The sequence below is a fragment of the Gallus gallus genome, chromosome 1 (genome assembly GCF_016699485.2).
Source record: "Gallus gallus isolate bGalGal1 chromosome 1, bGalGal1.mat.broiler.GRCg7b, whole genome shotgun sequence".
Classification (NCBI taxonomy): Eukaryota; Metazoa; Chordata; class Aves; order Galliformes; family Phasianidae; genus Gallus; species Gallus gallus.
This window is the reverse complement of record NC_052532.1, coordinates 59,738,102-59,752,076: the sequence shown is the minus strand read 5'-3', so window position 1 is coordinate 59,752,076 and position 13,975 is coordinate 59,738,102. Positions and strand designations below refer to the sequence as shown.

Genomic DNA, 13,975 nt, shown 5'->3' with positions numbered 1-13,975 from the left:
GCCGGGGCGCAGCCTGCCCGGCTGCAAATAAACAGCGGCCGCCTCCCCGCGCCATCCCTCCTCCTCTCCTCTCCTCCTCCTCCTCCTCCTCCTCCTCCTCCTCCTCCTCCCTACCCCCCCCCCCCCCCCCCCCGCACGCATGCTCCTTGCCGCGCTGTCACCTCCGCCCGCCGCGGGGGGGTTCGGCCCGGGCGGGGCGCGGAGCTCCGGGCGGAGCGGTGCGGTGCGGCGGTGGCATCGGTCCCATCGGTCCCATCGTTCCCTGGGCCGCGCTCAGCCGAAGAGCCCACCCGGTTGCCGCAGCCACGCTGTGCCGAGCAGCCCCTGCGGGACGGGAGGCGTTGCGGTGCCACGGGAGTTGTTTTCGCTGCCCTGATCAGCTGCACCTCTTCCAAAATTTCCATCAAAGCGTCACTGTGGTGGCTGCGCTGTAGGAGTCCATCCCACCCAACCCTACCCTCTCATAACTCCCGTTCACTCACGAAAAGAACGAGTGCTGCTTGGCAAAAAGCTTGGATTAAGTGAGGTGAATGGACGTGAGGAAAGGTTGAGGGAACTGGGCTTGTTTAGCTTGGAGAAGAAAAAGCTCCGGGGAGACCTCACTGTGGCCTTCCAGTACTTGAAGGGAGTATATAAACAGGAGGGGGAACGGCTGTTTATGAGAGTGGATAGTGATAGGACGAGGGGGAATGGTTTTAAACTGAGACAGGGGAGGTTTAGGTTAGATATTAGGAGGAAGTTTTTCCCCCAGAGGGTGGTGACGCACTGAAACAGGCTGCCCAAGGAGGCTGTGGATGCCCCATCCCTGGAGGCATTCAAGGCCAGGCTGGATGTGGCTCTGGGCAGCCTGGTCTGGTGGTTGGCGACCCTGCACATAGCAGAGTAGTTGAAACTCGATGATCTTTGAGGTCCTTTTCAACCCAGGTCATTCTATGATTCTGTGATTCTATGACATCCTGGGCACACCCTGAATTTCTCCCTGAATTAAGTCACGCTGCACAGTTTGCCACTGCCTCATGTATGCGTGGGAGAGAAGTGCAGCAGAAGTAGTGGAGGGTTCCTGCAGGCTGTCCAGGGCCGGCCCGCTCCAGGAATGCTTTTACTCTCAGAATATTTTAGCACTTTGGGGGTTTTTCTAGTGCAACATAAAGAAAACAGGCTTTTCAGCCGGGCTTCTGTAATAGGTACAGATAGCACTTGGCTCCAACCAGGACAGCCGGGACAGAAGGAAACTCCGGTGGGAGTGGGACTGTCAGTCAAATTTTCTCCTTAAGGGGCTGATGCGACCTTAGGGGAGCTCTCCCCAGGGCTTGTCCCTGTGGGGATACCACTCACTGTGCTGGGCTGCTGTTCTGCTGCTAATTTCCCAGCACTGCTGTGAGTGTGGGCACACAAAGCCAGGCTCCAGCACCTTGAGTCTTCATGGGAACCTGGAGTTTACATGGGAGAAAACCCCCTATGTACTTACTTATTCTATACACTATGTAGTTACTTGTTCTATGCACTCATCAAAATGTCGTACAGGCAGTGAGGTTAACATGGATTTGTTGGGCTTCCTTTGTGAGGAGGTGACGCTGCTGCTACCATTTCTCCACGCTGCATGAAAAGATCCTACCAATATTCACTTTCTTCCCTCAAGCAAATATCTGTAAGATAGACAAATAATGGTCAAGTCAACCACGAAGGAGGAGCTCCTTTCACTGAGAAGATACAGTCTGCTGAAATCATGGAAGCATGGTATGGGTTGCATTGGAAGGGACCTCAAAGCCCACCCAGCTTCAACCGCCACCATGGGCAGGGCTGTCACCCAGCAGCTCAGCTGCCCAGGGCCCCATCCAGCCTGGCCCTGAGAGCCTCCACAGATGGGGCACCCACAGCTTCTCTGGGCAACTGCCTGTGCCTTCCAACCCCAACCCCAGTGGTTCTACGGCTCTATGATGCTATGATCTCCTGCTCCCGCGGGCCTTGGGCCTTTACCTAATGCAGCCATGTCATCGCTTCTGAAATGTAAAGCCAAACTGCTTCTCAGAAGAGGAGATCTGAGCTGTGGGATCACACGTGTAGTCGAGCACTCCAGCTTTTTGGCTGTTTGCTTGTATTTGAATCACAAGTTTCGTGCCAGCGATATAAAAAGATTGTTAACAAATGGCCATTAAAACCGAAGACCTTGAAACTAATTACACACAACGCTCAAAAAGAACTCGCTCTGCTAATTGAGCGGAGCTCGTTACTTGTGAAGTAGGGAGGCTCAGCCTCCACTCACGGTGGAACATACGGCAGGCTACGCGCGCAGCAGTCACATCTGAACTGTTACACTTCAAAGGGCCGGGCACCGATTGATGTGTTACTGTCTGAGGATGGCAACAGCTCAAAGGCAGAGAGAAACTGCAAAAGTTTTAAGTTTGAAGCTGAAGCGCGGACTTCAGAAGAGTTCAGCTTTGCACCGACTGATTAGAGTATAAGAATGCAGTAAATACAATTTAAAAGTTAAATTACCATCTGGTCACAGCTAGAGGTAGATTTCAGAAGCAGCACAAGTAAATAGTTTCTTGCTCTCTGAACAAATAATTTTACATTTCAACTAAGCCATGTGGTAACTGGTACAATTGATTTCTGCTTGTAGTCAGTTACTGAACGGTTTCACAATTGATTTCAATAGCCCTAGGATGAAACTCTATCTGCCAAGCATACAATGTTTGGTTGGTGCAGATTGCATTCATACTGCTAAAAGCAAAAAAAAGCTATGGAAGGAAATTGCCATCTTGCGTTCAAGAGCCACATGGATGTGGCACTGGGGGACGTGGTCAGTGGGCATGGTGGTGGTGAGCTGACGGTTGGACTGGATGATCTGAGAGGTCTTTTCCAACCTCGGTGATCCTGTGAGTGCTGCAAAACCTGGAGCTGAGTTTGGCATTAAAGCAGCGTGCTGTCTGTGCTGGAGGAGCTGTGGCGAGGCAGCGATCTGCACAGCCCAGAGCCCCTCACTCTGTGCAGCCAAATAGGAGTGGGGCTTTGGAGTTACCGGGAGCACTGCAACAGAGCCAAGATGGAATGCTTTGCTGGGCTGAGCTAGAGCAATCCAATTGATGATCCGTTTTACTCGTTACCGTACTGACTTGCCTCTAGGTCAGTATAGGCTACAGGAAGTTTGTCTTTGGCAAAGAGTCTTCCTAAAGCCCAGTGGAAATTCTCAAGTTTCTGCCTTCACTTTCAACTGCGGCTAAGAGATGGAAGGATCACAAGCAGGAGAGGAAACTTCTTGCCCTCAGTACCCTGCAGCTTTTTTTCTGGACCTGTGATCCTCGGGAGACAAAGCTATCTGATGTCCCCAGGGTGACCTTTCCTTTTCAGTAGGTTTTAGTGCTTGAGGTTCAGCCCGCAGCCCTGTGATTAACCACCTCCCCTGAGTAGACACAGAGCGCACTATGTATCACTACTGGAAACACAAAGCCCTTCATCCTACAAAACTGTATCAGCAAGGAGATACCGCGCGGTGCCCCGTGGATCCCTGTGGATGTGCGTTCCCCACCACTGACACAGATGGCGAGCAACAGAATCCTCCGTGACCCATTTTTAGATCCATTTGACACCTGCTTCATATGCTCGTGTAAAACCAGAGATTTCAAGCTGAAAAAAAGCTTGCCATAGTTGTTACTGGATTAGAGGGAATCTTTTTTTCAGCTCATACAACAAATTCCTTTTCCGCCTCTGGAGAGACCCACTTTAAGCTTTAGTCTAATGGCAGGATTGGAGAGGTTCTTTAAGCCCCCGTGGTGGCTGCAGCATCCGTGGTTTGACAGAGAGGGGAGGCGTGGGACAGTGTGTGCAAAGTGACTGGGGCTTGTGGTTGACAAAGGGTAGTGATGCGTCTCAACATTCTTGTGCGCTTGCTTTGGGGGTGTGGAGCCACGTGGTGGGGTGGGAGTGGAGAAGAGAGCATTTTTCTTCTCTGATTCAGTGTGGATCTGCAGTTTTCCTTCTCCATGAGCAGTGCAGAACTTTCCCAAAGCTGAAGAGAGTTCTCAGTCTTGCCTTTGTCTGGAAAAGCGTGTTTTATAGCATGAGAGCAAGGGATAAGTGCAGCCTAAAGGGCCTGAGTCATATGAGCTGTCACTTAGCCATCTATCTAATACTGATTAACTACAAGACAGTTTTAGATTTTCTTCTCTTTTTTTTTTCCCAAAGAAATCAACTCATGACTCAGTACCACAAAAATGAAAAAGGGAAAATTCAGGGTAGTCTCATTTTTGGCTGAGTGAATGAAGGACTCTTAGATGACCCGACATTTATTTCCTCCTCTTACAGTGCAAACTGCATTTTTGCTGTAGCTGGAACACTGATTCTTACCACAAGCAGAACAGCATGAATGTGAGGCTGTTTGAAGAGGGGGCCTTGATGGACAGAAGTTGTTTTTAAAGGACTGCTTTCCTGAGAAATGGACTTGAGTAACTCAGGCACCATATGCTTCCTGCTGTGCAAAGGCATGGGTAAATTTCTGTATGGTTGGGCACTGGAAGTAAATGCGGCATAAGAAATAGGTTTGGACACAGAACGCAGATCCATACTTAGTGGATGGAATTCATAACACCACTGTACGGAGGCACTGGGTTGTGAAAAAGAATCTGACTTTGGTGAGGTGAAGGATGCATTTTCGACCAAGGACTGAACTGAATCAGTAGACTTAGACTAGATATCAGGAAGCAGTTATTTACTGTGAGTGTGGTGAGACACTGGAACAGGTTGCCCAGAAAGGTTGTGAATGCCCCCTCCCTGGAAGCATTCAAGGCCAGGCTGGATGGGACTTTGAGCAACCTGGTCTAGAGGGAGGTGTCCCTGCCCATAGCAGAGGGTTGGAACTGGATGATATTAAAGGTCCCTTCCAACCCAAACCATTCTATGATTCTATGACTGGACTCAGCCTTCAGAGCTGGCAGCACATTTCTCAATGTAATGGCCTCCTAGAAGTTTACATGCTGCAATAATGACAGAGTTTGAAGACCCCCAGTGTGTTCCCTATTCAACTTCAGTTGGTTGATTTTTTTCTGGGCATGTCTGAGCTGGAGCTCAGCAGCAGTCCTCTCCCAAAAGTGATTTATACGAAAGATCTGGCATCCCCGGTTTCTATTGAATTGCAGTCCCTGCAAATGGTCTGATAAAATCAGATACTCTGATAAAAATCTCTACGCTTATTCTTTGATTACTGAGCAAGCTCAATTTCATCATGGTGAAGTAGAAGCCAGCAGTTACAATTACCTTTCCTTCCTTTCATCTGGCTTTTAATATTTGGATTTAAGATGGAAAAATTACAAATGAATAAATCTGCACCAAGTCTAGTCAAGATTTTTCTCTGTATAATAATATTATTCATATCTCTATGATTAGCAACAGCTGGAATAAATTTTAGTAAAAATATATTAAAATCTGCATTGTGGAGTAAGCCACATGGAGTCACTGTAATTTGAGGAAGGAAAAAGTTTTCATAAAAGCTACTGAGAAAGGAATATGGATTTTTCTTTCAGGTGACTTTTTTCCATTTTGTTTTCGCAAGCAGATCTGGTTTTATTTCACTGTGCTCAACTTTCTGGTGCTCGTGTTGGACAAACACTTGAGATACAGCAGTACCTCAACCAGCCACGCTGGACACTGCTTCTTCTCACTAAACCAAGGTGTACCGAGCTGCTCAAGCTGTGTTAAAGCAAAGTTTTCAGCTGCCATTACAATGACCTAATCCAGTGCTGGTGCTATATCAGCTGGAAAGCTATTAGGCAGCTCCACTTTTCACCTGCAAACATCATCTGTACCAGCTGCTGTTTTCAGAAAGTGGCTGAGAAATGCGCAGGCAGCCAATAGATCAGTTAGAATCAAAGCAATAAAACTCTGTACAGCTTCTCGAGAGAAATAATTTGAAACCCCAGTTCAGTGGCCAATTGAAAAGGGCAGCATCAGGAGGAAGTAGAGTGGGGAAGAGGCAGCTGGGAATTACTGGAGCAGCTTTTCAGTGCTCCCTTTTCTCTCTGCGTTGTTCCATATGTCTAAATGACCCTCAGACTGGAGGTGGGCTGAAGTGGACCCTCCTTAGAGGTCCTTGCTTCTTCAGTAGTCATCTGCACTCCTGAGAATCTGCTGTAGACAGATAACATATGTTGCAAAGCGTGAGGAATTTTTAATAAAAATATAAAGAACTTTCTGAATGAAAGTGATTACCTAAGTGTGGGAATGCCAGAGAGAAGAGCGGAATGGTAGGTGCAGATGGCACCTCAGCCAGCAGGTCATCAAGGTGACAACGGGTCTGTGTGAGACTAACCAGAACCTCCTAAAACCGAAGACAGTCTACACAGCGAGCAAAATGAAGGACAGGCTAATAAACCAGAGCCCTCAAGAAGTGATGAAAGGAAGAAAAAAGCAGGCAAGGGGCCATAAAACACCCAGATAAGGACAGAAAAGAAAATACTAAGCCAGGGGTGGAACAGGATGAGGAAACAAAAGATCACACTGTCAACTCTTAGGAGATCCAAGAGCAGCACTTGGCTTCCAGTCCATGGAGAACCTAGGCGACATGTTGAGATGCCTACAGATGTCCCTTTCCATCTTCACCACCACAAGTCACCTGGGCCAGAGCACCTGGACCCATCCATTTTGGTGTTTGGAAGCATGAAGGTATGTGAATGTGTAAACCCTGTTTTGTTTCAAGTAAAATCCCCTCTGTCCTGTTTCAGCTCACATAGCAGTTTGTTGCATGGTTACGGCTGTGTTACAAAATGAGTTTGGCAAGGTTATTGATAAGAGCTACATATACTAATGTTACTTGACTATTCATCTACCTGAGTACAAACTTCTGGCTTGCCTGAAATGCTCTATAGAGACATACAAGTGTTCTTCCTGTTCTCCCCGCAGGCAAACACAAGCTCAGGATTGCAGCTCCTCCTGTTAGTGGGTGCCACAGGGCTCCTTCCTCCCAGGCTCTGGGATCACATCTTCTCTCCAAGGAGGTGAGTTCTCTATGTTTCTTTATGCACACCTGCACTCCATTCTCTAGCCTGATGCCGCTCTAGCTTCCTTCTCAGCTAATAGGAACATATAACCTGTATTTTTAAACAATTAGAAAGAAAATACTGAGTTTTGCCTAATTCTGGATCTTCTCATTTCCCATGGCTACGGGCCAAAGCCAGAAGTCATCTGCAATTCTGCTGAAGCACTCCTAGGGTCCCTGCAGTGGGACTCTGGAAGATTTCTGGACAGCTTTTGCAGCCTGGAAGAAGCAGGCATCAAACCCAGCCAATTTGCAAGCATTTCCAGGGTGCTCACTGTCACTAAAGCTCAGTGAAACCTCTCAGTGGTGTCTTCTGTCGCCTCCACTAGACCAAAAATTTAGTTCTAGGCTGCTTTATGATGCTCTGGGTTCACTTGTTTGTGCTTTCCTACTTTTCGTTGTGTCCAGAGCAATGCAAAACATCAACATATGAAACCTTCCAAGTGAGGAAACTCCAGACAGCACAGAAACTCCATGAACGCAGACAGCCCCAGCTCATCACACCTGCCATTTTCTCCCGTCCCTGGAATATGGGACCCAACGGCTTGGCTCAAGTTTCATCTTACATAACTGCCACTCACAGGGTCCTTCTGAGATTTTCCTGTGGGCTGTTTAGAGACTTGCAAAGATGCTCCGTGGCCCAGCATATCTTAGCTGTTATAGACTTAATTCCAGAGCTTTGTTCCTCAGGCACAACGCAACCTTTTTCTTTGTACAGCAGAGGTCATGTATGCTGAGACAGAGCTTCCCTAGATTCTGTTGCAAGAATAATGAGTGTTTCTCTGCAAAACCTGGGAAAAAAAAAAAAAAAAAAAAAAGAAGAAGAAGAAAAAAAAAAGAAGGATTTCCATGATCCCCATCATCATCTCAGTGCAAAAGGCCAACGCTCTCCGGTACAAACAAAAACAATAATAATAGCAAACAAACCACTCTATCAAACCACAGTACTCCTCTCCACTCTTAATTCTTCCTTGGGAAAAGATGGAGAGAAAACAAATTAGCTTCCTGAGGGTTACCACTGCTTAAAAGGATCTGTTGATGAAATCAGTAAAAGAACATACTGAGCTTGCTCTGAATAGGCAAGGGCTGTAGAAGAGCCTCAAGGAAAATTCGGGCGCAGTCCGACATTGAAGAAGTTGGGTCTATTTCTAGTTATCTCAGTATTGACGTAGCTCAACCATTGTGAGGAACAGGAAATTCATAAAGACTGGGTTAGTCTTTTTGGCAAGAGGCTGGCATCTGCCATGGGACATTAATCCATTCTAAGCTGCAGTAAGCTGAGCTGCTGGGTTTGTATTCGTGTCACTGAGACTGCTTACACTCACTGCTGGTCTATAAACTCCTATTAGTCTGGCTTGGCAGTGGCTTACATCTTGATGGAAAGAATAGCCTATGGATCACGATCATTAAGTAATAATTTATACAAATTCTGCTAAGCGAGTCATTTTTCCTGAGTCCGCCTTCTAAAATATTTTGGGGAGAGATGAATAAAGCAAAAGTGGGATTTTTTTAGAGAAAGGGGACTAGAAGGTCCCAGGGCATTTGTCATTGTAATAAACACATCTGCCAGCTGAATTGGCAGAGCTGTTAAATTCAGTTTCTATGAAGAGTTCCTCCAATGCTGAGATCTTGGATGCCTCGCAAAAACTTTGCTCTCTGGTCAGCTGATGCAAAATAAAATTAAGGAAGAAAAGTAACTGACAGCCACAGTTAGCATCTTTGTTTTTCTGAATATCAGACTGTCCAAAACGTTAATGAGAAGAGGAGGACTCATAAGGGGTGACTTGACAGGAATCACATTTTAATTTCCTTTGTGAAATATTGCAGGCTTCTCTCTCTCTCCAGGGAGCACCTTGCTGTTCTTGCCTGTGGGGACCACGTATCCTCCCCGCAAAGAAAACATATCCCACGGTATTTCCTTCTTTGTTCTCCCAGATGAAACTTCCCAGACGAGCTTAATGGGAATCCCATTAAATTTTTTAATTCGTTAAACTGGTTTTTAACTTTTCAGGCTCCTGTCGTGCCATAACACTGACTGACAAATGACAGGGCCCTGCTAGGTTTGTCCAGTGTGTAACGTGAGCTCCCAGGGCTGGAAGCAATAAAACAGTTTTTTGAGAATTGGGGTTTTGTAAGAGACACACTAGCCCTGACTTCACCACGCCCTTTGATTTTGTTAGCTGCAGTTTGGCAAGCTATGGTTGGGTTTCATTAGAGTTGCTATCATTAGAGGCTCTCCCTTCTCAAAGGTAGGGAGGATTTTCTGGGTGCATCAAGGTCATTTAAGAGCATATAAGCAGGAAGGGGAATGGCTGTTTATGAGGGTGGATAGTGATAGGATAAGGGGGAATGGTTTTAAACTGAGGCAGTGGAGGTTTAGGTTGGATACTGGGAGGAAGTTTTTCCCCCAGAGGGTGGTGACGCACTGGAACAGGTTGCCCAAGGAGGTTGTGGATGCCCCATCCCTGGAGGCATTCAAGGCCAGGCTGGATGTGGCTCTGGGCAGCCTGGTCTGGTGGTTGGCGACCCTGCACATAGCAGGGGGTTGAAACTCAATGATCTTTGAGGTCCTTTTCAACCCAGGCCATTCTATGATTCTGTGGTTTAGGAAGAGAGCTGATGAGTGCCATGCTGGAGCCCTGATCTGCATGGACAACGTCAGAGTTGCATAATGACCTGACCAAGGCTCACACCGAGCAGTTTGTAAGAGATGACTTTCAGATGAATCAAAAGGCAGCCTCCCCTTCCCACACTGACCTCCTTGGCCAGCCTGTTTGGAGCTGCCCTAAGCTGAAAATCTCATCTATCTTTTACCATTACATTTTCAAAAGACTGTGGGTTGAAAAGAACAAAGAAAAGCTACCATTAAAGTCTGGCTCAGCTACTATCGTCTCTTGCTGGTTTTGGAAACAAAGTAAAGAGATGTCAGTGGAACATTTCAGCTCACTGTCATTAATACAGTTGGGCTGTCCTGGAAGAATGGCTCCCTCGAAATTCAGAACATAGTTTCTCTGGCTTTCTAGGTAAAACCAATCAGATCCCAGACTGAGCAGGGGAACAAGGCAAAGAAATGGTGGAAGAAAATGAGACTTTTAGCTACACCACACAAAAACATCTGAAGCAGCAGAGGTGCAGGAAAATTAGGAGGTGTGCCCAAAGCTACCTTGGGCAGGGAACACAGGCAGGAGCTGACAGCACACTTGCAAGGCCCACTCCTCCCTCCGAGGCACACAACTGATTGGGGAAGGTTGGCTCTGCACTCTGGATTTCACTGGTTCTTGTGTTCCCAGTTCATACTGGGATGAGTAGGCAAGAGCAAAGGACGTAGCCATTGGCACGGCGGTACTACTGGGAAGCACTGCAGTGAAAGCTGTACTTCTCTGCCCTGGCCAAGAACCACAATGGAGCACAGGGAGGGCTGGAGCAAGGCTTTCCTCAGCCTTTCTGAAGATTTCCTATGGGCTTTTTCAATCTTTGCACTCCAAGATTCTGAGGTAAGAGTGGGACAGGGCTTTGCTTTGGAGACAAAATGTTGTGCCCTCTCACTGCTGACCTCAGGACACAGTTATCTGTAAATCAACCCTAACGCAAAATCCCTAACGGGCAATATGATAAGATGTCACATCATTACAGCATCTTGCAGCAGACTGTGCTTATGCCAAAATCAGAGGAGCAGGAACGCATATGCCCTTACAGTGACAGCATAGGAGATTTTGTTTTGGTTTTGAATAAATGATTGATAGGGTAAAGGCAACTGGGGGAACGGGTCAAACACAGCTAATGAAAAAAGTAGATCCAGTCGTCATCCTGTTATATCACTTGCTAATAGAGTAGTGTTTAGCAATAGCTTGGGTGTTGTAAGGCTTAAGGTTATCAGCAGAATGACTGCAGAGAGCTGTTTGGCATTCATACTGCATCTGCGACTATAACCCAGCAATTTAGACAAAAACATGTACTCTCCATAGGTGCATGGCATAGGTTATTAGTATTATTAATATAGTAATAGTCATAATAAATTACATATGGAGTGTATTTGTTATTCAGAGAAAAACTTAATTATAATTTCCATGCTGGCAGCATTTGATTTACTTTTTCTTATCTCTGAAATTGTGTAATTAGTTCCCAAGTTACTACTCCTATGAAATCTCTGTCTTGTTGGGGGTAGGAGATGTGGAGCTACAGCTGCAGCCATTGCTCTTTCTGGCAAAGATAGCTTTCCCTTGAGAATATTAATTTTTAACATAAAAATGAAGAATGAGTAAAACCGTGTTATATAAAAAAGGAGGAATGCTCTGTACGCACCTCACAGGGCTCTGCCCTCACGTTGGAGAGATGTCTTTGGTAAAAGGAGCTCTCTAGTGTCCAGTTGTGATACTGCAGCTGGGAAAAAATGATGCTACGAGCACAGGACCCGACAAAACAGATGTGCAAAGCAAATGGAAAGCTCAAGTCTCTTGTTTTAGGTACTCAGTGCCAATGTGTAATGTCCAAAGTGATACGTAAGCATTGCAAACCAACATCGTACTCAAAAGTGTTAAGGCACGGGGTAGAGGTTTCGTTCATTCCCACCTTTCCTTCCCAGTCTGTTTTAAAGGAACTCCTGCTGCACTTCTGAAGTTGCTCTGTTTGGTCTGTGGGGCAAGAATGTGTGTGCACATCTGCCAACATCCAGGCTGTGAAAAAAAGAATTCTGAATTTCACTGTGCTCCTCTCCAAACACAGCAGAAGTGCCTGCCAAGGTCAGGAGCAAATAGCAGCGTGAAGCGTAGTATGTGATACAAAAGAATGTCTAATTGCAGCTGCTGGTATTTAATGCATACAGCTGATTAAGTAAAATTGTCTCATGCCAGGCCTTGGTCACTAATCACAGAAAGCAAAGCATAAAAATGATGTGTGTATGGTACTGTACAAAAGCAGAAAGCCTCTCTGTCTTTCTAAAATTAAGGCCTTAACACTTTAATTAGTAGTTATTATGCAGGTTTGACTGCATGCTACAATAATAAATACATTGCCTTTGCACTTTTTTAATGTTTGTGTTCTGTTCTTTCAACAGGCGAGTGATGAGCTCACCAATGTTGGTAAAAATGAATTTGAAAGTCTAACTGGTTATCACTGGATATCACAGATGGAGAATAATTACTTGACAGATTGGCAAACTGAGATTATCTGCAAATATTATGAGAGACATTGGAAGCTCTTCTAAAACACGCCATTATTTTAAATAGCATTTTGCAATTGTGGTACCTCCCTTGTGGATACTGTGGCTGAATATTGCAAGTATGAAAAACAATGCCATAGTTGAAGGTTTGTCGCTGAAAAGCACCACCTCGTGTTTCCTACACCCCGCTTCCCACAGCAAGACTTATTCTAGAGTAGAAAATATAAATGAAGAGGTAATAATTAATGAAACGTGTCTCAAATGCAAGAAATCCTACACAGAGCTATATTGTTCACCTTTAATCACTGCAAATGAAATGATGTTTGGTGGATTTCCTGCAGGTTACCAAGAGGCAGACGGTTAAACCTTTTGCCTTGAGATGTGCTCCTTCTCCCATTATTGGCCTTCATCTTCTGAGCTCAGCTTACAGAGAGGTCAGTTTAGTCTCTGAAATCTAATTTCAAGAATAAGCCACAAACAACAAAGAATGCTGCCAGACTCTGGTCAGTCACGACGATAATAGTTTTCCTCCACTCAGCATCTCAGCTGGTGATTATTCTTGATAAATGCAAAGCCCATCTGTACATTATTGTGTCCAAACAACAAACCCGTAGCCATGAGAGCAATGGCTTGACCAAGGTGTTGCACTCAGGTCAGGGTAATTCCTGATACGTGTACAGTCTGGGAGAAGAACTCATTGAGGGCAGCCCCGCGGAGGAGGACCCACGGTCTCTGATAGATAATAGGCTTGACATGAGCCACCAGTGTGCTCTTGCAGCCCAGAAGGCCAACAGTATCCTGGTCAGCATCAACAGAGGGGTGGCCAGCAGGGAGAGGAAGGTGATTATTCCCCTCTGCTCTGCCTTCATGAGGCCCAGTACTGCATTCAGACCTGGGGCCTCCAGCACAAGAAAGATGTGGAGCTGTTGGAGAATGTCTAGATGAGGGCCACGAAGATGCTCAGAGGGCTGGAGCACCTCTCCTGTGAAGAAAGGCTGAGGGAGCTGGGCTTGTTCAGCCTGGAGAAGAGAAGGCTCCGGGGACACCTCTCTGTGGCCTTCCAGTACTTGAGAGGAGTTTATAAACAGGAGGAGAACCAACATCTCACACAGTCTAATAGCGATAGGACAAGGGAAAATGGCTTTAAACTAAAAGTGGGGAGATTTGGGTTAGATGTTAGGCAGAAAATCTTTACTCAGAGGGCGGTGAGGCCCTGGCACAGCTGCCCAGAGAAGCTGTGGGTGCCCCATCCCTGGAGGCACTCAGGGCCAGGTTGGATGGGGTCCTGGGCAGCTTGAGCTGGTGGGGGGCAGCCCTGCCCATGGCAGAGGGTTGGGGCTGCGTGGGCTTTGTGGTCTCTTCCAACTCAAGCCATTCTATGGTTCTTTGATCTATGATTCCTGTGGCTCTTTTCAAAAATGCAACAAACTATTGATATTTTCAGACCAGAAAGCTAAACCAAAGTGTTTCTTGCCTCCTCCTAAAATGGTTTGAAAAAAACCCTCTGATTCTTAAACTTAGAAATATTAGTCCCATATTCTCTGTGAGATTAGAATCAGAATCACAGAATCGCAGTGGTTGGAAGGGACCTCTGGAGATCATCCAGTCCATACTCGCCTGATAATACCAGTTCCCAAGAGTAAGTTGCAAGAGTTAGAGGAAGAGACTCCGAAAATCTTCTTTTCTGATCTCCTGCATAATCCAGTACAGAGAATTTCACAAAATCAGTGGCGAATTTCTGTCTTATGAGCAGTGTTGGCTCCTTGTACTCCACACAGCCCTCACTC

General features: G+C 46.2%; 1 long non-coding RNA gene across 1 annotated transcript; it reads left to right on the top strand.

Annotated features, from left to right (window-relative positions):
* Window positions 1–6,489: 6,489 nt before the first annotated feature.
* On the top strand, window positions 6,490–9,443 carry LOC121107096. Its single transcript, XR_005840528.2, has 3 exons — window positions 6,490–6,657; window positions 6,895–6,989; window positions 7,439–9,443. It is a non-coding gene; the product is annotated as an uncharacterized LOC121107096 (long non-coding RNA).
* The last annotated feature ends 4,532 nt before the right edge of the window (window positions 9,444–13,975 follow it).